We start from the raw sequence: 21893 nt of genomic DNA on the forward strand, positions 1-21893 counted from the left end.
CTATTTTTGAGGATTAATTAACTCAAGGGAGGAGATATTTGATTTTTCTCGTCACCATAACATAGCTATATTATTAATCCCTAGGTGTTAGTTTTTCCTGTCTACCTGTTTAAGTACCCAGACACCAAAGGGTTAGTATGGGTTTTCCCCTTTTCTTTTGAAAGTTTGTGATTGCACTTGGTTAAGTGTGAGGGTATACAATTGAAATAACTCTACATCATTGATGAGTAGTATTGAAAAGAAAATAAAAGAAATTGTTAGCCATACTTATTCTTCCCTACTTTGATAAATATTTCTTCTTCTTTTTTCACATTGGAGCATACAAATTGACAAGGGAACAGATATTCATTGACATGACAGAACCTGTATTGGTTAGTTATACCGAAGAAGAAATTAGTGCTCTGTGTAAGATTCCCTCATTGTTAAGTGGAGATCAATGTGCGACTCAAGTATTAAACATTGACAAAATTGAAAGATTAAAACAACTGAAAAAGAAAAACATAAGAACCCAATTACACGCTCAGGTTCTTTTGGAACATCTAAAAAATAACACTGTCCCAGTAGGCCTCCAAGTGAGAAATATCCCAGTAATCTTTATTACAGATAAGGTATATTTGGGTAAATTTGGGGGAGTAGGAACAAAATGCTCTAGGGACTGGATGGCATTGTCTATAGAAACTGCCCTTAGATTAAATGACGAAGAATTGAAGGAAATTCAGTTATTGGAACAAGAAATTCTAGGAGATAACACGATAAAAGATAGTAAATCTTTGCTTGAAACAGTCGAAAAAACAATTGCAGATTTCAAGATACACACCACTAATCAAAAAACCACGAAAGTAACTAGAGACATCAAAAACTTTAAACTGGAAGAGACATATCCGTATTTGAAGGAGGATTTTTATCAAAATAATAATCCAAGTTCAATAAACTCACAATACAGAGGTAGGTCAAGAAATAGGTTCATCACGTTTTCTGATACATCCTCTGATTCAGATCAAGGGTCATACAACAGTTATCAGAACTATTCTCAGTACCCTAGATCCCAACCTTTTTTTGGCAGAGGCAGATATCGAGGCAGGGGAGGAGGAGCAAGATGGCGAAATTTCAACACTCAACCAAGCCAGTATCAACAACAGGGCCAATACCAGACCCCGGATCAGTACCAAAATCAGGATTCAGAGACGTTCAGAACCCGCAAGAAAACATACAGACGTTAAATAGATGGGATACTGCACAAGTGGACAAAATAGAAACGATACCCATTTATAATTTGTCCAAATACACTCCTACCCAAACTGAGTTGATGATTTTAAGTAAAGGCCTATCCTTTGTTCCAACCACGTTACAAAATCCCGTAGACACAAAAACTGAAATCTTACACTTTCTCAGAAAAGTCAGACTGAAAGCATTTTTCCTAGAAAGAGAGAGCAATGAACAAATTAACATAAGTGGTTTGCGAAAGAAGTCAAACTTTGTTCCAGAAAGTATATTTTTACCAGCAGAAATTCTAATCTTTGAGGAACAAGTCTTACGTGAATTAGACAGTCTACAAAAAAAGAAAATTTTCTATAATGTTAACTGCTCTAAAAATGAATTTCAAGCCCTAAGAGACCTGTCTAATAATCCGGCGATTATAATCAAGCCGGCTGACAAGGGGGGAGGAATCGTTCTGTGGGATACAGAAAAATACGACCAAGAAATAATTCGTCAATTATCTAATCCCTTGCATTACAGAGCACTAAACATTAATCCCACACTGGATTTAAAATCTAAAATCATGGAGATTACCAAGGAGGGTTTGGAGGAAGGATGGCTATGCAAAAATGAATTTGAATACTTGAATAATGACAATACTAAAACACCTAATATATATGTTTTGCCGAAGGTTCATAAAACCTTGATAGATCCACCAGGCAGACCCATTGTGTCTGCCTGTGGGTCTATCTTGGAGCCATTAGCCAAATATATTGACACCTTTCTAATCCCATTGGTGAAAGAGACCCCTTCGTATATAAGAGACACTATGGATTTGATATCAAAGATTGAAGGATTACCTTATGATAAAGAAAAACAACTCTTGGTATCCTTTGATATCGAATCTCTATATACGAATATTCCGCAAGAAGAGGCATTGGCTGTGATGGAATACCACCTTGACAAAAGAGACCGCCCTCATCAAGTTCCAACAGAATTTCTAGTAGCATTGGCTAGCTTGTGTTTGAAAAACAATTTTTTCAATTTTAAAGGGGACCTATATCTCCAAATTTCTGGGGTAGCTATGGGCTGCAGTTTTTCGCCTGAAATAGCTAATTTGGTGATGGCGGAATTTGAAAAAAGATGGATATATGGCGACACCAATCCCTATAAACATCATGTGGGGTTTTGGTGTCGCTATATAGATGATATTTTTATGATTTGGGCAGGAAATGATTCTCAACTAAAGGAATTCCACAATTGGTTGAACTTTAGGACAATGGAATTCAAGTTTACAATGAGCTTTGACCATATGAAGATCAACTTTTTGGATGTATTCATCCAACAAGAAATTGACAAACTAGGAGTGTGTCTATACACCAAACCCACAGATCGAAACACCTTACTACACTTTACAAGCTGTCATCCGCGCACATTAAAGGAGAATCTGCCATATGGACAGTTTCTCCGTATCAGGAGAAACTGTACCAATAAATCAGATTATTTTATGAATGCAGAGACCCTCAAAGAGAAATTGATAGCACGAGGATACCCCAAAAAACTTGTGAAAGGTGCGCTAAAAAGAGCTTGGTATACTCCAAGGGAGGAATTACTAACACCAAAAGAAAAAGACAAAAATACCCCCTTGACTTGTGTATTGACATACGACCCCAAGGCAAACAAAATTAAAAAGATTGTCCAAAAGAATTGGAAACTGATTGAAAGCCTGGGAATTCCTAAACCTCTGTTTGCTTTTAAAAAGGGTAGAAATATCCGGCAACAACTGGTGAAGGCAAATAGACTAACTGTCCCCCCTAAAAAAGATCTTAGAAATCTTTTGAACTTACCACCTGTAGTGGGCCATTATAGATGCCAGAATTGTTCGGCATGTTGTCTAACAGAGGATTCCAAAGAATTGACTATCAATGACCAAATACATCATCAAAAAGTTTTTTCTAATTGCAATTCCAAAAATGCAATTTATTGCATCAGATGCCCATGTAATAAATACTACATTGGGCAGACTATACAACAAATGAAAAAACGAATACTGCAACATAAGTCGCGAATAAAATGTAAAGTTCAAGGTGCTCCGTTAGTACAACATTTCCAGACTTTTAATCATTCGGAAAATGACTTTAAATGGTCAGTACTCTGCTTAGTGGGCAACCTGGAAAAAAGCCAACTTCAGACTAGGCTAAATAGATTGGAAGCCAGACTGATTGAAAAATATCACACTACAGTTGTGGGATTGAATGACAGAGATGAAATATGGTCATTATTGCATTAGAACACGGCAGTGGCAAATAAAGCATTTAGTATGTGAGTTATTCTTCGTTATTTCTATGATACAGGGTCCAATAATATAATTTGGTATAAAAATTGTCAGATGATGAACTGATATATGTAAAAACAGACTGTAAGGAGTGGCGGGTGCACACTGGGCTATAAGGTGACTTTTCTTTATATTTATTTAATATTTATTATCATATTTTCTCTGTATTATTTTAATTTTATTTTTTGAACAAATTACCTACAAGTGGTATTACAAGGTTCTAATTGAATTAGAAGTAACATTCGGGTGTTTATTATGATCGCTAGCGACCCTGATGTTATGGATAGTCTGCCCTCCATTTCCCTTACGGCGGAATATAGTCCGTTTTCTAGCTCTAGTCCCTCCTCAAGCCGGATATAATCCCGCTGGCGTATTACGCGCTTCCTGATGCTGGTAAACGCGAGGAAGTTTGACGAGGAGTTAGGACGAAAGGATTTGGAATAATAAGGTGAGAAACGACAAAGAAACTACACCTTTCCTTATTAGACATTTAGTCATCGACGTGGGTCTCGAGTATAACTATATGTTTTGTAACTTTGGCAGAACCGACGTTTGTGGTCTATTGTCCCGCAGAGATTTCTTGATAGGAACTAAGGCTATCACGGGCGTACAACTTAAGTCCTTTTGATAAGGTAGGCCTTTTAATTTAATCTTGGTTTTGCCTGGATGTGTATAATTATAATAAATTAAGGAAATTTACGGTTAGAAATCCTTCTTTTTTTGTTTTGTAGTCATGACTTTCCATTGAATGAAAGCTTGGAGAAGTCCATTATGAATATATTTTTACGAAACGCCTCGACAGCACGGATTCCATTAGTAAGTTTAGAGTGTGTGTACATCAGGGTTAAGATGGTTGGAGTGCTTTTCCATGAATTGATTTTTGCTATGGAACCACACCATTCGCTATGAATGTAGTTGTGAATCAAGGTGCCGCAGATACTATATTAAAAGTCTTTCTTCGGTACTTGCTTATTTAAGAAATATTGCATTTCGTAAGGCTATATTCCCCTCAGTTGCAGAGGTGGGATATATATATATACATTGAGATTTTAGTTTAAAATATTGTTTCTTTATTATTTCTTCTTTTATATTTGCATCTCTAAAGATAATTGACACACAGTGGTGTTTAGTGCACTATTATGTTCATATTTGACACATTTGAATCGGGATATATTTGCCCGCCACTTCAGTGATTCTTTTAAGAAACGTGTTCTTGTTTGTAAATATGAGACAGCATGATCCGTCCTTTTGCTCCAATGTGTATATATAGTGTAAATAAGGATATAGGTTTGTATTATATTGTATATAAAATATAGTAATACAGATATATTGAACTTGCATTTATAGGTGAATTTTGATGAAATCGAATATACGTGTACCCTAGTCCTGATGAGGCCTTAAAATTCTTTGGGCTGAAACGCGTCGACAACGAATTGGAAGACATCCAGTTAATTGATTAAATTTTGTTTTGATTGATGTCTAGCAGAGTACTCTTAAGAAAGTAGAGATCAAGATGAAAAAAGATCTCTAGAGTTCTCATTTTGGTTTTGTTCTTCATTACAAAGGAATGCTGGAACAGATTAATCCTACAAGCATCCAAATTCAAGTATAGGGTCGTATAGATGTATATGTATATTGATTTTTTCGAGAAAAGAATGTAAATATTACAAATGTTTTTGTATATATGTCTAAAAGATTAATCTTCTTATATATGTTTGGTGAAATATAAAACAATAAATACACTTAGATGCAGATCTAAGGAAAGATATATTCATTGTTGGGTCGGATTTTCTATGTATGACTAGTGAAAATAAAAAGAACATAGTCTATTTTTGAGGATTAATTAACTCAAGGGAGGAGATATTTGATTTTTCTCGTCACCATAACATAGCTATATTATTAATCCCTAGGTGTTAGTTTTTCCTGTCTACCTGTTTAAGTACCCAGACACCAAAGGGTTAGTATGGGTTTTCCCCTTTTCTTTTGAAAGTTCATGGCAGATTTCAGGGCATCAAAAGCTTTCTGGCAGGCATCAGTCCAGTTCACTTTCTTGGGCTGCTTCCTGGAAGTCAGCTCTGTCAAGGGTGCAACAATGCTGCCATACCCCTTGACAAAACTCCTGTAATGCCCTGTGAGTCCTAAAAAGGCTCTCACCTCTGTCTGGGTCTTGAGGGGTTCCCAAGACAGGATGGTATCGTTCTTGGGCTGTAGGGGCGCCACCTGGCCGCTCCTAACCTGGTGTCCCAAGTACAGAACTCTGCCCGATCTGGCACTTACTCGCCTTGATCGTGAGGCCTACCCTCTACAGCGCCTTCAACACTTTCTAGAGGAGGTGCAGATGTTCCTCCCAAGTGGCACTGAACACTGCAATGTCATCCAGGTAGGCGGCACTGAAATCCTCCAGTCCAGCCAACACCTGGTTGACCAACCACAGAAAGGTGGCAGGGGCATTCTTCATCCCAAAGAGCATCACCAGGAATTGATAGTGCCCATCTGGTGTGGTGAATGCTGAACTCTCTTTTGCCCCATCAGTCAAGGTGAACTGCCAGTACCCAGACGTTAAGTCAAAGGCACTGAGGTACCTGGCAGCTCCCACCCGATCAATGAGCTCATCAGCTCTGGGGAATTAAGCCCATGATAGTTCACACAGAACCGGAGTTCTGGTGTGGCACCGGGGGCAGCAGCCTTCGGGACCAAGACCACTGGGCTGGCCCCAGGCTGTCTAAGGGCTCAACCACCCCTAGTGCCAACATCTTGGAGACCTCCTCCTTGTTGCAAGCTCTGACCCAGTCAGTCACTCTGTAAACCTTATGTCTTACTGGTGGACTGTCCCCGGTGCCCACATCATGGACGCACCATTGAGTGACACCGGGGGTCAAGGAGAACAGGTCAGGGAACTGTCCCAACAGTTGGCGACAGTCACTCTGCTGCTCATGGGTCAAGGAGTTAGAGAGGTTCACACCGTCCACTGACCCATCTTGCTCCTTTACAGAGAGGAGGTCAGGATGAGGCTCAGTCTACTCTTCCATCCCAGCATCTGTTGCTAGGAGCATGCCCACTTCGGACCTCTCCAAGTGGGGCTTCAGGTAGTTCACATGTAGGACCCTCAAAGGGTTCCTAGGAAACTGCAAGTCCACAAAGTAGGTGATGTCGCTCTTGCACTTCACCACCTTAATGGTCCAGTCCACACATCCTGGAGCGCAGAAGGCTCCACTGGGGCCATGACCAAAACCTTTTGTCCAGGCTGAAACTCAATCAGAGTGGCATTCTGATCACACCACCGTTTCATCTCTTCCTTGCTGGCTTACAGATTCGCCTGAGCGAGTTGTCAGAAATGCCTAGTCTGGTTAATGAAGGCCTGTGTGTAGCTATATACATCCTGGGGAGGTTTACTGGGAGCTTTCTCCCGGCCTTCTTTCACCAGACTCAGAGGTCCTCTTACAGGATGGCCGTACAGCAGTTCAAAGGGACTGAACCCTAAGGACTTCTGTGGCACCTCTCTGTAAGCAAACAGAAGGCATGGCAAGAGGACGTCCCACTTACGCCTCATGGGTTCCTCAAAACCCATAATCAGGGCTTAATTTGTGCCGGTGCTTTCCGGTGCTTAGCACCGGCACTTATTTATCAGGGCCGGGTCTATAGCAGATTGCCACTGCCAACTCACATCAACAGCGTGCGCCAAAAAAATAATAAAATAGAATGTTCAGTGTTCATAAGATCCGCACCCTCCGTGTCTCCCCGTGAAGAGCTGAGCCATTTACAAGTCCATGCCTTCATTTTGCGTTGCGGTGTGTGGGGGCCTCTGATTGGTTTGGATTTGGTCATGTGTGGCTGTGACAGGCGGGCGGCAGCGTGCGTGCATAACCTTTTTTAAATTCGACGCCACCAGCCCGCCTTATCAGGAAGCACACTCGCACCGGCAACGGCAGTCCGGCACTATTAATTGAAGCAGGAGCGTGTCGTGAAGTATGCAGCACCAGATCTCGGGTAGGTTACGGTATTTCTGCAATCAATGTCTAGTTTTACTGACCGACACAACTTTTGTGAATAAAAAAACAGACACATTTCGTGTACCAGAGATGCTTTCTCCGCAGCAACGTTTACTTACGGCAGTTCACTTAAAGATTTAGAGTGGCCCCGACTTTCACGGCTCGACGGTTGAGCTCTACCCGGAATCCCAGCAGGCCCCACTGGCTGCACACCTCACTCTACAACTCCTCCACATTGCCTGCTGTGCCCCGAAAACTTGCTCGGTTCAGGACTTCTGTCTGTGTGCGCGCACACTCAGCCTTCTCTATGCCCTGGTGGGTTGCTTGTAGGTTTGTTGGTTCTAGGTGCCCGGAGGCATATATGTTTCATTGTCGTTCTGCATTGGTGCCCGTTTGACTGTTTGCACGCACATCAGGCAGTTCGTCTACGTGTAAATGTGGGCATTTTTGTTGTTGGTCTGTGTATGTTCATGCATTTAAAACTTGCTTTGAAACATCTTGCTTCTCTTCCGGGTCCTGAGAGGGCCTGGTTGTGTAATGCTCGAGTCCCTCTGATCGGAACATCATTTTCTCCCCCCTCCCAAAAAAGTCAAGCATCCATCTCCTTCAACTGCTGTTCCGCGCCCAACTCAGAGTGGTGTAAAGGAAAATAACGGACATCCCTACAGACTGGGACGAGGAGCCTCAAACTTTACTATATGTTCGGGCCTCAGCTCAGCCGAAGATCAATGAATATTTATAAGTTACAAATATTCATTGGTCTTCGGCTGAACTGAGGCCCGCCTGGGGCGTTGGGGGTGGGGGGCTGGGGTTTTACAACCCTTCTGCGCCAGTCCCTGCAGAGGCAGCCGTTATGCCCCCAGTCCAACTCCTGCTCCTCACACAGGGTTATTATCCTCATTCCGCCCTCACGCGCCCCTTCTATGTTTCACACAGAGCGTTCCCTCCATTTCTCTCTGCCCGCCTCCCTGCATTGGCGTGGTTATTAGCATTGATCGAGGGCACAGATTATAGGGTGCCTGTGCATGGCACTAGCAAAGCTGATATGAAGCGATGGCAGCACAGTCGACACAACAAGAAGTCGCCAGAAGTCGCCAGCATATCAGGGAGCAACCATTACAGGGGGCAGAGCTGGGAGCTTTGCTGAGTAACAGCAGCACACAGACACATCGCTCTAAGAGAGGATCTGTACATTACAGGGGGCAGCTGAGCATGACAGGCAAAAAACATTAACGTAGGAAAGTAAAGTCACATACAGCATGCATGCAGAAATAAATGCACTAAGACAACTGCGTGTACACAGGACATACATGAAAAGAAGCATAGACTCCGATGGACTCACGAATGAAAAAGAGCTGGGTCTGCACACCTAGACAGCAAAGCAGCTGTAAATGCCACTTGCACCAATTCAACACACATGCAGGCACAAAGCACCACCGACATTAGGGAGTTGTGGTGGGGGTAGAAAAAAACGGTGGGTGAAACAATTTATTTCTCGCATTGTTGAGAGGAAGGGGTAAACTGCTGGAGACAGTAGAGAGAAATCAAGAGACAGACCCAGAGTGAAAGAGGGTGCAAAGAAGAGAAAGACAGACCTAAAGAAATAGGGCTGTAGATAGAGATAAAACGACAGAAAGAGATACAGGCATAGAAAGAGAGAAAACAGCTACTTGGAGATAAAGTCAATGGAAAGCAAAGAGAAAAGAGACACAGAACGCACCTGTAAACCAAAATGTCATGCCTGGTGTGTAATGGAACTAACCTGGATGTAATTGATAACATAAGAGAGAGAATAGATTGATAAATAAAGCAAGAGAGATGAAGCAAAATTGAAAGAAAGATATAGAGTCAGAATGAGAGAGAGTGTGTGTGGAAGAGAGAAGCGATGGATTGTTAGAGAGAACGAGAGAGAGGGGGTGAAACAGAGAGAGATGGAGCTAAGCAGAGCCATAATGAGAGTGTGGCAGAAAGAGAGAGGGGTATAACGAGTATGTTCAGCTAGAGAGAGAAAAAGAGGGACATAGGAAGTAAGACAGATATAGGTATGAGCATACGTACACAGTTATCTCTACTATAATCAGACACTGGAAGAGACTATTGAATGTCGGAATGTAAAATCTTGTCCAGCTTTGGGGTAACTTAAAATTTTGTCTGCTACAGGAATTTTTAAATATGAGAGAATGTTAATTTGCTTTGGTAAGTCATGCATTGTAGACTGCACTAAGCCCACATGAAATGGCACGTGGGAGGCCTGCTTTGGCAGTGAATTGGATCTTTAATTTCTGAGTTTGAGTTGCATGGTCAATATTTGTCACTTTCATAGTTATTTAGACTGTGTTTCTGTTTTATACTGTTTCTGCCAATATGTAACCTTGAGCCACAACTTTGGTTGCTTTTGATTGCAGTGGCTCAGTTTATTTGGTGATTCATAATTCCAATCATGTGACATAGATGAGATGTACTTGCAAATTGTTGGATTGCATATTGCATTTCAGGTTTTCAATTTGACCAATCTTTTGACTTCTTACCAACGAAATATGAGTGTCTTCTTGGTCGAGGACCACACTGTTTCTTCTCTTATCTGTCTTGTATCAAGACCCTGCTGGACTATGGGGTGAAAGAAAGCTTGAATAAACAGCTACCTATGTTATATGACATCTCTTTATTAATGTAATGACTGTAATTTCCCATTTGCTTTATTAACCTTCCTGCTTTCTCAAATTTGCTTGAAAATGTACCATTTGTCCATTCTTTTTTCAAAATGTTCTCGGGGAGAGAACCCCCCCGAACCTCCCTCCGCTCGCTGCAGTGCAGTATGAACCCCCCTTAGGTTATTCGGCACACTCGCTCACTGCGGTGCAGTATGACAATCATTTTACGCCACACCACTTTCAAATGTCACCATCCGCCACTGCTCTTTTGTAATCTGTCTTGTCTGTGATACAGAACTACATTTGGAAACGCCAGTTTAGTTCTATGTTTTTTACTATTTTGAATTTTAATAAATGCACATATATTGCTACGGGAGTGAGTAATAGTAACAAGCACAATTGGTAAATTAATTGCTTTCACAGACTGCTCAACTATTTATGATCCAAAGCCCCGTTGGCCACTGGAAGTGATAAATGGTTCAAGTGTACTATATGATTTTTTTTTCGCAGAGCGGGATAAACTTCTATCAAAACCATACATGAGCAAAGCGCTCTTGCTGAAATTCAGATCCAGTATTACATCTGGCTTTCAGCAGTGCCAGTTGAGTTTGTGGATGTAGCCAATAGAATAAGTGGGCGGGGCCAGCGGAGAAGTGGGTGAAGTCTGGAAAGTGGGTGTGGTTTCCGGGGGAAAAATTGAGCACCTGCACTTCATTTTTTACAAATTAAGCACTGCCCATAATCATGCCCTTCAGGCTCCGGTTGGATCTCTCAACCAGCCTATTACCTTGGGGGTGGTAAGGAGTGGTGAACTTATAGGTTACACCACACTCCTGCCACAGGGACTTCATATACTTAGATATTAAGTTGGTACCACAGTCTCACACCACCTCTCTGGGAAACACAACACGGGAGAAAATCCCCATCAATGCACGACCCACCACGGGGGCCGTCACAGTCTGGAGAGGGATGGCTTCCGGGTACCGGGTGGCGTGGTCCACCAAGACCAGGAAGAACCTGTTGCCCATGGCTGTCTTGGGATCAGGAGGCCCCAGAATGTCAATGCCCACCCTTTCAAAGGGGGTGCTGACCACAGGGAAAGGTTGGAGAGGAGCCTTGTGCTTCCTTCCACTCTTACCACTTGCCTGGCAAGTCTGACAGGTCCTGCAATGAGTATCTGAACTCTTGCGCATTTGGGGCCACAGAAAGTGGGTGACAAGCCTCTCAAAGGTCTTGTTTTGCCCCAAATGTCCTGCTAAAGGCACATCATGAGCCAGACCCAGTACGAAGGCTCTGAAGTGCTGGGGTACCACCAGCACACGGGCTGACCCAGGCTCAGCAACCTTAGGCTCACTATACCGGAGACCATTCTCCCAGTAAATCCAATGTGATCCAGACTGCTGCCAGGTTTGCAGCCTGCTGTCTCAAACCCACAAGAGAAGGGCACTTCTTCTGCTCCTTGCAGAACACCTCCCTCGAGGGTCCTTCTTCCTGCTGCCAATGGGTCAGCTCAGGCAGGTCCCCCAGTTCAGCTACTTGTTCCCCTGTAGGCTCCAGGGCATCCCCCTCAAGGTTTGCCTCCTCCTGGACCATTGGAACTAAGGGAGACGGTTCCCCATGCCCCCTGCCTCTTCTCTTTAAGGCAGGCGCCTAGGCCACTCTTTCAGGCTCCAGGTCCTCTTGAATGCCCTTACCGGCTGCCATTGACCGAGTGGTCACACATGCCTACTCAGGCAGACCCAGCATCTCTAAATGGGACCTCTGCTCCACCTTCGCCCAAGGTGAGCTCTCCAAATCATTGCCTAGCAGACATTTAACAGGCATGGCTAGCCTCACAGCTACTTTCAAGGTACATGAGACCCCCCCACTCAAAGGGAAACCGCGCTACTTTACAGAGGCACTGTGAGTTGTCAGCAGCAACTACTGGGTAGATTGTGTCGGGGACCACCTGCTCTTCAGACACCAGCCGACAACTGACAGCTGTCACACTGATGATCATCCACTGCCTGTATGTTTTAGTGTTATCAGGCAGATGAGCCCTAGGGACCATCTCACTGTCTCCTAAAGAGACTAGGGACATCTCTGCAGGACCCCACCCACCTTGGACACCCACGTCCTCCCCCAAGGCTATACCAGCCATTTCCTGGAGTGGTGCACCAGTGGGTGCAGTGGTCACTGGTTTGGGAAACTTAGGATCTCCCCTGAAGTGACCCACATGACCACAGCTAAAACAGGTTTTGGGACCCTTCTGCACAGGCTTACCTGGCTGGACCCATGGTCTTTTGTCAGCGGGAGGCTGGGGACCCTTAACCTGGTTCCCTTGGGAATTACCTTAGGGCCCTTTTTGGAACTCCATTTGTTTGCACTTCTGCTGGGGACCCTGACCACCTTTGGCGGAGTCTCCCACAAGGCCCTTGTAGACACTGGTACTGACCCAGCGGTCCGCCTCCACAGCAAGCTTACTGGGATCAGTCAGCTTACTATCAATCAGGTGCTGGCGAAGCTCTGGAAAACAACTACTGGACAAGTGCTCCCATGCAATCAAATCAAAGAGCGCCTGCAAATCATTTGCCTTGCTACCCTTCACCCAAACATCCAATGCTCTGCAAAAAAAAGACACATATTCCACCCAGGAGCAAGACTCCAGCTTCTTGCAGTTGCTAAATTTCTGCCTATAAAGCTCTGGGGTCAACCCATACCTGGCTATTAAGGCTTCCTTCATGGGGGAATAGGACATCTGATCCTCAGTGGGCAATGCTAGCAAGGTTTCCCTTCCTTCACCCATGAAGCGGCCCCACAATCCCGCTCCCCAATCTTTCTCAGGGATTCTATGGGACATCATGGCTACCTCAGAAGCCTTAAACCACTGCCCACATGTCCTCATGCTTCTGGAAATCCTTAATCACAACCTTGGGAATATATACTTTCCCATCTACAGGCACTGACGGTGTGCTGCCACCAGAGGGAGTGATCTCTAAGCGCTTCGCCTTAAGCTCCAGCTCCCTCAACACACTCTCATGCTCTAAAAGCATCTGCTTTTCCTCCATGGCCAATCTCTTGCTCTCCGACTCCAATTTCTTATTCTCTGTGTCACCCTGTCTCCCCAGTTTGAGCTTAGCAAGCTTCATCTCATGCACTGTGCTTTTCTCCCTGTCCTCCAGCTCTTCTGGAGACAGACCCCTTGAAGACACACTGCTGCCCTCCCTGGGAGGCACCCCTCCACTAGTTAGGTCAACTGACCCATCTTGCTGCCTTTCTAAATTCTCCGCCTCCACGGATCCTCAGTGTGCCCACTGTCATTCCTTGCTTCCAACCAGGCCCTCAGAGCCTTTTGGAACTCCTCCTTCCTGGTGAGGCCTCTTATGGAGATTTTAAATTTTTTGTAGATGATTTTAAGTTGTAACACAGTGTAGGTATCAACCCTCTCTTCTTCAAATTCAATATCAGCAGATGCAATGGATCCTTGTTTACTCAAGGTGAAAATTGGCCGTTCTCACTTGCAAAAATTTCAAGGAAAGAAAATTCTACCAAAAATGTATGTGGTTGCGTAATGGTCTGCACTCACTAGTAATGTACACCAATCACTGTATGTAAATCACAAATGCAAGTCCAGATCCTCACCGCTGAACACCAATGTTAGAAATAGGGGTCTCAATTGGCAATGGTTTGCACCTTTGTCCAAATAGGGACCCTTGCTTCTAGTCAGGGAAAGGGGGATACACCCCTAAAATAACCCCTGCTTACCCCCTTGGTACCTTGGCACGAGCAGACAGAGGCAGTGTGTAAAGCATTTGTGAACACATACGGTAACACAGTGAAAACACTACAAATGGACACCACACCAGTTTAGAATAATAAGTAATCTTTATCTAAACAAGACTAAATGACAAAAATCCACAATACAGGTTTAAAAATAAGACTTTCAAATGGTAGAAATAGTTCAGTTTAATGCAAGTTGCAAATGAGACACTTTTCCAACAAAGTACCTTAGGTGCGTCACGCACCTAACACACAAAAGGGTCGCAGGGAAGGTGATGCGTCAGTTCCTTGTTTCGGGGGAGGTGATGCATTGGTTCCTTACTGCAGCGCAGGGGAGGTGATGCATTGGTTCCTTACCAGAGAGCAGGGGTTGCATTGGTTTCTTACTGCGTTCTGGTGCGATGCGGCAAAATGGTGGGTCGTTGCGATGCGACAGTCTGGTACGATGCGTGTACATTTGCAGCCGCACGGCAGGTGCTGCGACAGTCTTCTCGGCGATGCGTCGGGACCAGGTGTGGATGCGACGCGCTTCTTACTGGTTGCTCGGCAAGGCGTCAGAACCAAGTGCGGATACGGCACACTTCTTCCCCGTGATGCGCCGGGAAATGGTGCGAATGCGACACACTTCTTCTCGTTGCGTCGATCTTCCAGCTCCCAGCGACAGTCACTAGAGGTCCTCAACAGCAGCAGGTTAGAATTCCCAGCAGCTAAATTCAGGGGAGCTGGTGGTGAAGTCTTTCTGTCCCTGAGACTTCAGACAGGAGGCAAGCTCAGTTTCAAGCCCTTGGAGATCTTTTCTTCAATCAGGTGAAAAAGCAAACAGCAAAGTCCTTTTTTTCCTTTCATTGGCAGCAAGCAGCCACTGCAGGCCAACCCGAGACAGCAAACAGCACAGGGGCAGTATTCCTCCTCAGTTTATCCGGCTCTTCTCCTTGGCAAAGGTTCCTCTTCATTTCCCAGAAGTGATCTAAAAGATTAGGGTCTGGGTCCCCCTTTTTATACACGCAAATTATTTGTTCTCTGAAGGCAGAGAGTGTCTGTACCCAGCCAAAACCAGTTCTGTCCTCACTGGTGCAGTTTCCTGGCAGGAGGTGGAGACAGCATTGTTGAAGGCAGACCAGGTCCATTCAGGTGAAAGGAAATCTCCTCCCCCTATTCTAAATTCAACCCAGGTCACATTCAGCCCAGCCCTGACCCATCAGACTTCTAGAGCCACAGCCCTCTCCCAGCTCCTGTCGCCCACAAGCCAGACATGCAATACAGGCAATAAACAACCTAGCAGAGGCATACTGGATGGTTAGGCAAGAAAATACCCACTTTCTAAAAGTGGTATTTTCAGACACAGAATGTAAAAATCACCTTCACCAAAAGATGCACTTTAACATTCTGACTTTAGGCATACTAAACTTTATTTTCCCATCTTGTTCCTAGGGCCAGTTATGTCTATAAGATATTATAAACTAACTGCCAATTCTGGCCTATGGGAACAGATAGCCTTGCAATAGTGAAAAACAAAATTGGCAGTATTTCACTATCAGTACATGCCACACACACCAGGGCATGTCCTACCTTATACATTCAATGCACCCTGCCCACAGGGGTAGCTTGGACCTACCTTAGGGGTGACTGACATGTAGAAAAGGGAAGGTTTAGGGACTGGCATGTGTGTGCACTTGCCAAGTCGACATGCCAGTCACAGACTGCACAGAGGCTCTGCAATGGCAGGCCTGAGCCACATTTAACCTCTGCTCCACCTTCGCCCAAGGTGAGCTCTCCAAATCATTGCCTAGCAGACATTTAACAGGCATGGCTGGCCTCACAGCTACTTTCAAGGTACATGAGACCCCCCCACTCAAAGGGAAACCGTGCTACTTTACAGAGGCACTGTGAATTGTCAGCAGCAACTACTGGGTAGATTGTGTCGGGGACCACCTGCTCTTCAGACACCAGTCGACAACTGACAGCTGTCACACTGATGATCACCCACTGCCTGTATGTTTTAGTGTTATCAGGCAGATGAGCCCTAGGGACCATCTCACTGTCTCCTAAAGAGACTAGGGACATCTCTGCAGGACCCCACCCACCTTGGACACCCACGTCCTCCCCCAAGGCTACACTAGCCATTTCCTGGAGTGGTGCACCAGTGGGTGCAGTGGTCACTGGTTTGGGAAACTTAGGATCTCCCCTGAAGTGACCCACATGACCACAGCTAAAACAGGTTTTGGGACCCTTCTGCACAGGCTTACCTGGCTGGACCCATGGTCTTTTGTCAGCGGGAGGCTGGGGACCCTTAACCTGGTCCCCTTGGGAATTACCTTAGGGCACTTTTTGGAACTCCATTTGTTTGCACTTGTCCCCCCCATACTTCTGCTGGGGACCCTGACCACCTTTGGCGGAGTCTCCCACAAGGCCCTTGTAGACACTGGTACTGACCCAGCGGTCCGCCTCCACAGCAAGCTTACTGGGATCAGTCAGCTTACTATCAATCAGGTGCTGGCGAAGCTCTGGAAAACAACTACTGGACAAGTGCTCCCATGCAATCAAATCAAAGAGCGCCTGCAAATCATTTGCCTTGCTACCCTTCGCCCAAACATCCAATGCTCTGCAAAAAAAAGACACATATTCCACCCATGTGCTAGACTCCAGCTTCTTGCAGTTCCTAAATTTCTGCCTATAAAGCTCTGGGGTCAACCCATACCTGGCTATTAAGGCTTCCTTCATGGGGGAATAGGACATCTGATCCTCAGTGGGCAATGCTAGCAAGGTTTCCTTTCCTTCACCCATGAAGCGGCCCCACAATCCCGCTCCCCAATCATTCTCAGGGATTCTATGGGACATCATGGCTACCTCAGAAGCCTTAAACCACTGCCCACATGTCCTCATGCTTCTGGAAATCCTTAATCACAACCTTGGGAATATATACTTTCCCATCTACAGGCACTGACGGTGTGCTGCCACCAGAGGGAGTGATCTCTAAGCGCTTCGCCTTAAGCTCCAGCTCCCTCAGCACTCTCTCATGCTCTAAAAGCATCTGCTTTTCCTCCATGGCCAATCTCTTGCTCTCCGACTCCAATTTCTTATTCTCTGTGTCACCCTGTCTCCCCAGTTTGAGCTTAGCAAGCTTCATCTCATGCACTGTGCGTTTCTCCCTGTCCTCCAGCTCTTCTGGAGACAGACCCCTTGAAGACACACTGCTGCCCTCCCTGGGAGGCACCCCCCCACTAGTTAGGTCAACTGACCCATCTTGCTGCCCTTCTAAATTCTCCGCCTCCACCATAGGATCCTCAGTGTGCCCACTGGCATTCCTTGCTTCCATCCAGGCCCTCAGAGCCTTTTGGAACTCCTCCTTCCTGGTGAGGCCTCTTATGGAGATTTTAAATTTTTTGCAGATGGTTTTAAGTTGTAACACAGTGTAGGTATCAACCCTCTCTTCTTCAAATTCAATATCAACAGATGCAATGGATCCTTGTTTACTCAAGGTGAAAATTGGCCGTTCTCACTTGCAAAAATTTCAAGGAAAAAAAATTCTACCAAAAATGTATGTGGTTGCGTAATGGTCTGCACTCACTAGTAGTGTACACCAATCACTGTATGTAAATCACAAATGCAAGTCCAGATCCTCACCGCTGAACACCAATGTTAGAAATAGGGGTCTCTAGTTGGCAATGGTTTGCACCTTTGTCCAAATAGGGACCCTTGCTTCTAGTCAGGGAAAGGGGGATACACCCCTAAAATAACCCCTGCTTACCCCCTTGGTAGCTTGGTACGAGCAGACAGAGGCAGTGTGTAAAGCATTTGTGAACACATACGGTAACACAGTGAAAACACTACAAATGGACGCCACACCAGTTTAGAATAATAAGTAATCTTTATCTAAACAAGACTAAATGACAAAAATCCACAATACAGGTTTAAAAATAAGACTTTCAAATGGTAGAAATAGTTCAGTTCAATGCAAGTTGCAAATGAGACACTTTTCCAACAAAGTACCTTAGGTGCGTCATGCACCTAACACACAAAAGGGTCGCAGGGAAGGTGGTGCGTCAGTTCCTTGTTTCAGGGGAGGTGATGCATTGGTTCCTTACTGCAGCGCAGGGGAGGTGATGCATTGGTTCCTTACCAGAGAGCAGGGGTTGCATTGGTTTCTTATTGCGTTCTGGTGCGATGCGGCAAAATGGTGGGTCGTTGCGATGCGGCAGTCTGGTACGATGCGTGTACATTTGCAGCCGCACGGCAGGTGCTGCGACAGTCTTCTCGGTGATGCGTCGGGACCAGGTGTGGATGCGACGCGCTTCTTACTGGTTGCTCGGCAAGGCGTCAGAACCAAGTGCGGATACGGCACACTTCTTCCCCGTGATGCGCCGGGAAATGGTGTGAATGCGACACACTTCTTCTCGTTGCGTCGATCTTCCAGCTCCCAGCGACAGTCACTAGAGGTCCTCAACAGCAGCAGGTTAGAATTCCCAGCAGCTAAATTCAGGGGAGCTGGTGGTGAAGTCTTTCTGTCCCTGAGACTTCAGACAGGAGGCAAGCTCAGTTTCAAGCCCTTGGAGATCTTTTCTTCAATCAGGTGAAAAAATAAACAGCAAAGTCCTTTTTTTCCTTTCATTGGCAGCAAGCAGCCACTGCAGGCCAACCAGAGACAGCAAACAGCACAGGGGCAGTATTCCTCCTCAGTTTATCCGGCTCTTCTCCTTGGCAAAGGTTCCTCTTCATTTCCCAGAAGTGATCTAAAAGATTAGGGTCTGGGTCCCCCTTTTTATACACGCAAATTATTTGTTCTCTGAAGGCAGAGAGTGTCTGTACCCAGCAAAAACCAGTTCTGTCCTCACTGGTGCAGTTTCCTGGCAGGAGGTGGAGACAGCATTGTTGAAGGCAGACCAGGTCCATTCAGGTGAAAGGAAATCTCCTCCCCCTATTCTAAATTCAACCCAGGTCACATTCAGCCCAGCCCTGACCCATCAGACTTCTAGAGCCACAGCCCTCTCCCAGCTCCTGTCGCCCACAAGCCAGACATGCAATACATGCAATAAACAACGTAGCAGAGGCATACTAGATGGTTAGGCAAGAAAATACCCACTTTCTTGGTATTTTCAGACACAGAGGTGCCGATCACAATCCGTTAAAAACCGGGTACGAACCGTCGGACGGAGCATATTCTCCGTCCGACGCGTACCCGGTCGTCAAAATATACAAACATGGAATCACGATTCGCACGGGTACACCATTACCGTACGAATCGTAAAAAAGACCGACCGAACAAAAAACACCTACCAATGCGATCCGGGAAAGCGCCGACCTGACGTCGGGACGCACGCAGCCAGCCATTCACGACCCAGGAATCACGATTCGCACCGACGTCACCCCGCACGGTGAATATTTTGCGGCAGCCAAAAACTGCCGGGAAATCAGGACGACGCGAACAAGGACCACCAGTACGCGACGGACAGACGACGACGCGAACAAGGAGGACCAGTACGTGACGGACACACAGGACGACGCCACCAAGGAGGACCCGTACGCGACAGGACGACGCGATCAAGGAGGACCCGTACGCGACAGGACGACGCGAGCAAGGAGTACCAGTACGCGACGGACAGACATGGACCCGAACCTACGAGTCATCCCTGCCCTCATAGCAGTACACCTCCTCTACAGGTTACGACGCAGACGCCGCAGAAGGTCAGAATAACTAAGGGAGGGGGGAAAGTGGGGTGGGGTGGGGGTGGCACGACCAGGGCAGGCCACAAAACAACCACATGAGTGACACACTACACATGGCCTGGACATACCTGACTCCCATGCCCTGGTCACCACGAGGGGGTGGGGGCGTGTCCTGATAATCCAGCGACCGCCACAACGGAAGTCCGTCACCACGCGAACCGGCAACACAACCAGACAGGTACGTCCCGTACCCACGCCTGAAGAGCGTGGGTACGAGTCGGACCACGCCCACACACGTCACCCCAACAATGGCAGGACGGATCGCACCCACGTGGCAAAGGCCTGGGTACGGGCCGCACAAACATCACATAGCGTGGGGACGGATATGTACGGACCCTACCCCCACCCCGTATGCAAGGAGCGTACCCCCCAGCCCAACAGTGCAAGTACGACCCGTACCCCCACCCGCGGACGTACGGAGCGTACCCCCAGCCCAACAGTGTAAGTACGACCCGTACCCCCACCCGCGGACGTACGGAGCGTACCCCCAGCCCAACAGTGTAAGTACGACCCGTACCCCCACCCGCGGACGTACGGAGCGTACCCCCAGCCCAACAGTGTAAGTACGACCCGTACCCCCACCCGCGGACGTACGGAGCGTACCCCCAGCCCAACAGTGTAAGTACGACCCGTACCCCCACCCGCGGACGCACGGAGCGTACCCCCAGCCCAACAGTGTAAGTACGACCCGTACCCCCACCCGCGGACGTACGGAGCGTACCCCCAGCCCAACAGTGTAAGTACGACCCGTACCCCCACCCGCGAATGCAAGGAGCGTACCCCCCTGCCCAACAGTGTAAGTACGACCCGTACCCCCACCCGCGTATGCATGGAGCGTACCCCCCATGCCAACAGTGTAAGTACGACTCGAACCCCCACCCACGAATGCAAGGAGCGTACCCCCCTGCCCAACAGTGTAAGTACGACCCGTACCCACACCCGCGGACGTACGGAGCGTACCCCCACCACACCAGTGTCAGTAGACTCGTACCCTCACCTCTAATGCAGTGTGCGTAACCCCACCGTGTATGTGCCAAGCGCACATATCCAGAAATCGGAGGTGTGTGTGCAGAGTCCACCCAGCAGTGCCCTGAGACAGGAGTGGTGGGTGTGGAGTCCTCCCAGCAGTGCCCTGAGACAGGAGGGGTGGGTGCCCATCACTCCCAGCAGTGCCCAGAGACAGGAGGGGTGTGTGCAGAGTCCTCCCAGCAGTGCCCTGAGACAGGAGGGGTGGGTGCAGAGTCCTCCCAGCAGTGCCCTGAGACAGGAGGGGTGGGTGCCCATCACTCCCAGCAGTGCCCAGAGACAGGAGGGGTGTGTGCAGAGTCCTCCCAGCAGTGCCCTGAGACAGGAGGGGTGGGTGCAGAGTCCTCCCAGCAGTGCCCAGACACAGGAGGGGTGGGTGTGGAGTCCTCCCAGCAGTGCCCTGAGACAGGAGGGGTGGGTGCTGAGTCCTCCCAGCAGTGCCCAGAGACAGGAGGGGTGGGTGCAGAGTCCTCCCAGCAGTGCCCTGAGACAGGAGGGGTGGGTGCCCATCACTCCCAGCAGTGCCCAGAGACAGGAGGGGTGTGTGCAGAGTCCTCCCAGCAGTGCCCAGAGACAGGAGGGGTGTGTGCAGAGTCCTCCCAGCAGTGCCCAGACACAGGAGGGGTGGGTGTGGAGTCCTCCCAGCAGTGCCCTGAGACAGGAGGGGTGGGTGCAGAGTCCTCCCAGCAGTGCCCTGAGACTGGAGGGGTGTAACACATGTGTGTGAGGCCAGAATTATCCACATGCATACTGGCTACAAGGGAACATGTCCTCATGAACTCATGTCAACAGACTCCACACACAAGTACAGTGATCACCAAGGATGCCACGATTGTCGCAGGTGGAGACATGGCCCTGCATGCATGGCCAAAGTAGAAGGGCTCCGTCACACACACAGCTCATGTAGACACAGCTCTGCGCTAAACATTGGGAACACCCTGCAGGGAAGAAAGCTGGGTACACAGAGGAAGGAATACACCCTTGGACAAGTGCACCATGCAGTAACTGCCTACATGAACAAAGAAAGTTAGCCAACACCTTGTGATGGCACACAGATCACAGGGTCCCACCAATGAGCAGTACACTACTACATATCCCACACACCCAAACCCTTACACACCACCCAAAACCATGTAGCAGCCCCACCAACACCAATACCAGCATAGCAGTAGTGTGATAATGAAAACAAAATTAAGCTTTATTCTGCAGGAG

At 47.0% G+C, this 21893-nt stretch overlaps 1 long non-coding RNA gene across 1 annotated transcript; it reads left to right on the top strand.

Annotated features, from left to right (window-relative positions):
• The first annotated feature begins 3960 nt into the window (after positions 1 to 3960).
• Positions 3961 to 5117, top strand: LOC146789197 (uncharacterized). The gene is made up of 3 exons (XR_014969769.1): positions 3961 to 4164; positions 4264 to 4348; positions 4880 to 5117. It is a non-coding gene; the product is annotated as an uncharacterized LOC146789197 (long non-coding RNA).
• The last annotated feature ends 16776 nt before the right edge of the window (positions 5118 to 21893 follow it).

This window comes from Triturus cristatus, chromosome 10, assembly GCF_964204655.1.
Source record: "Triturus cristatus chromosome 10, aTriCri1.1, whole genome shotgun sequence".
Lineage (NCBI taxonomy): Eukaryota > Metazoa > Chordata > Amphibia > Caudata > Salamandridae > Triturus > Triturus cristatus.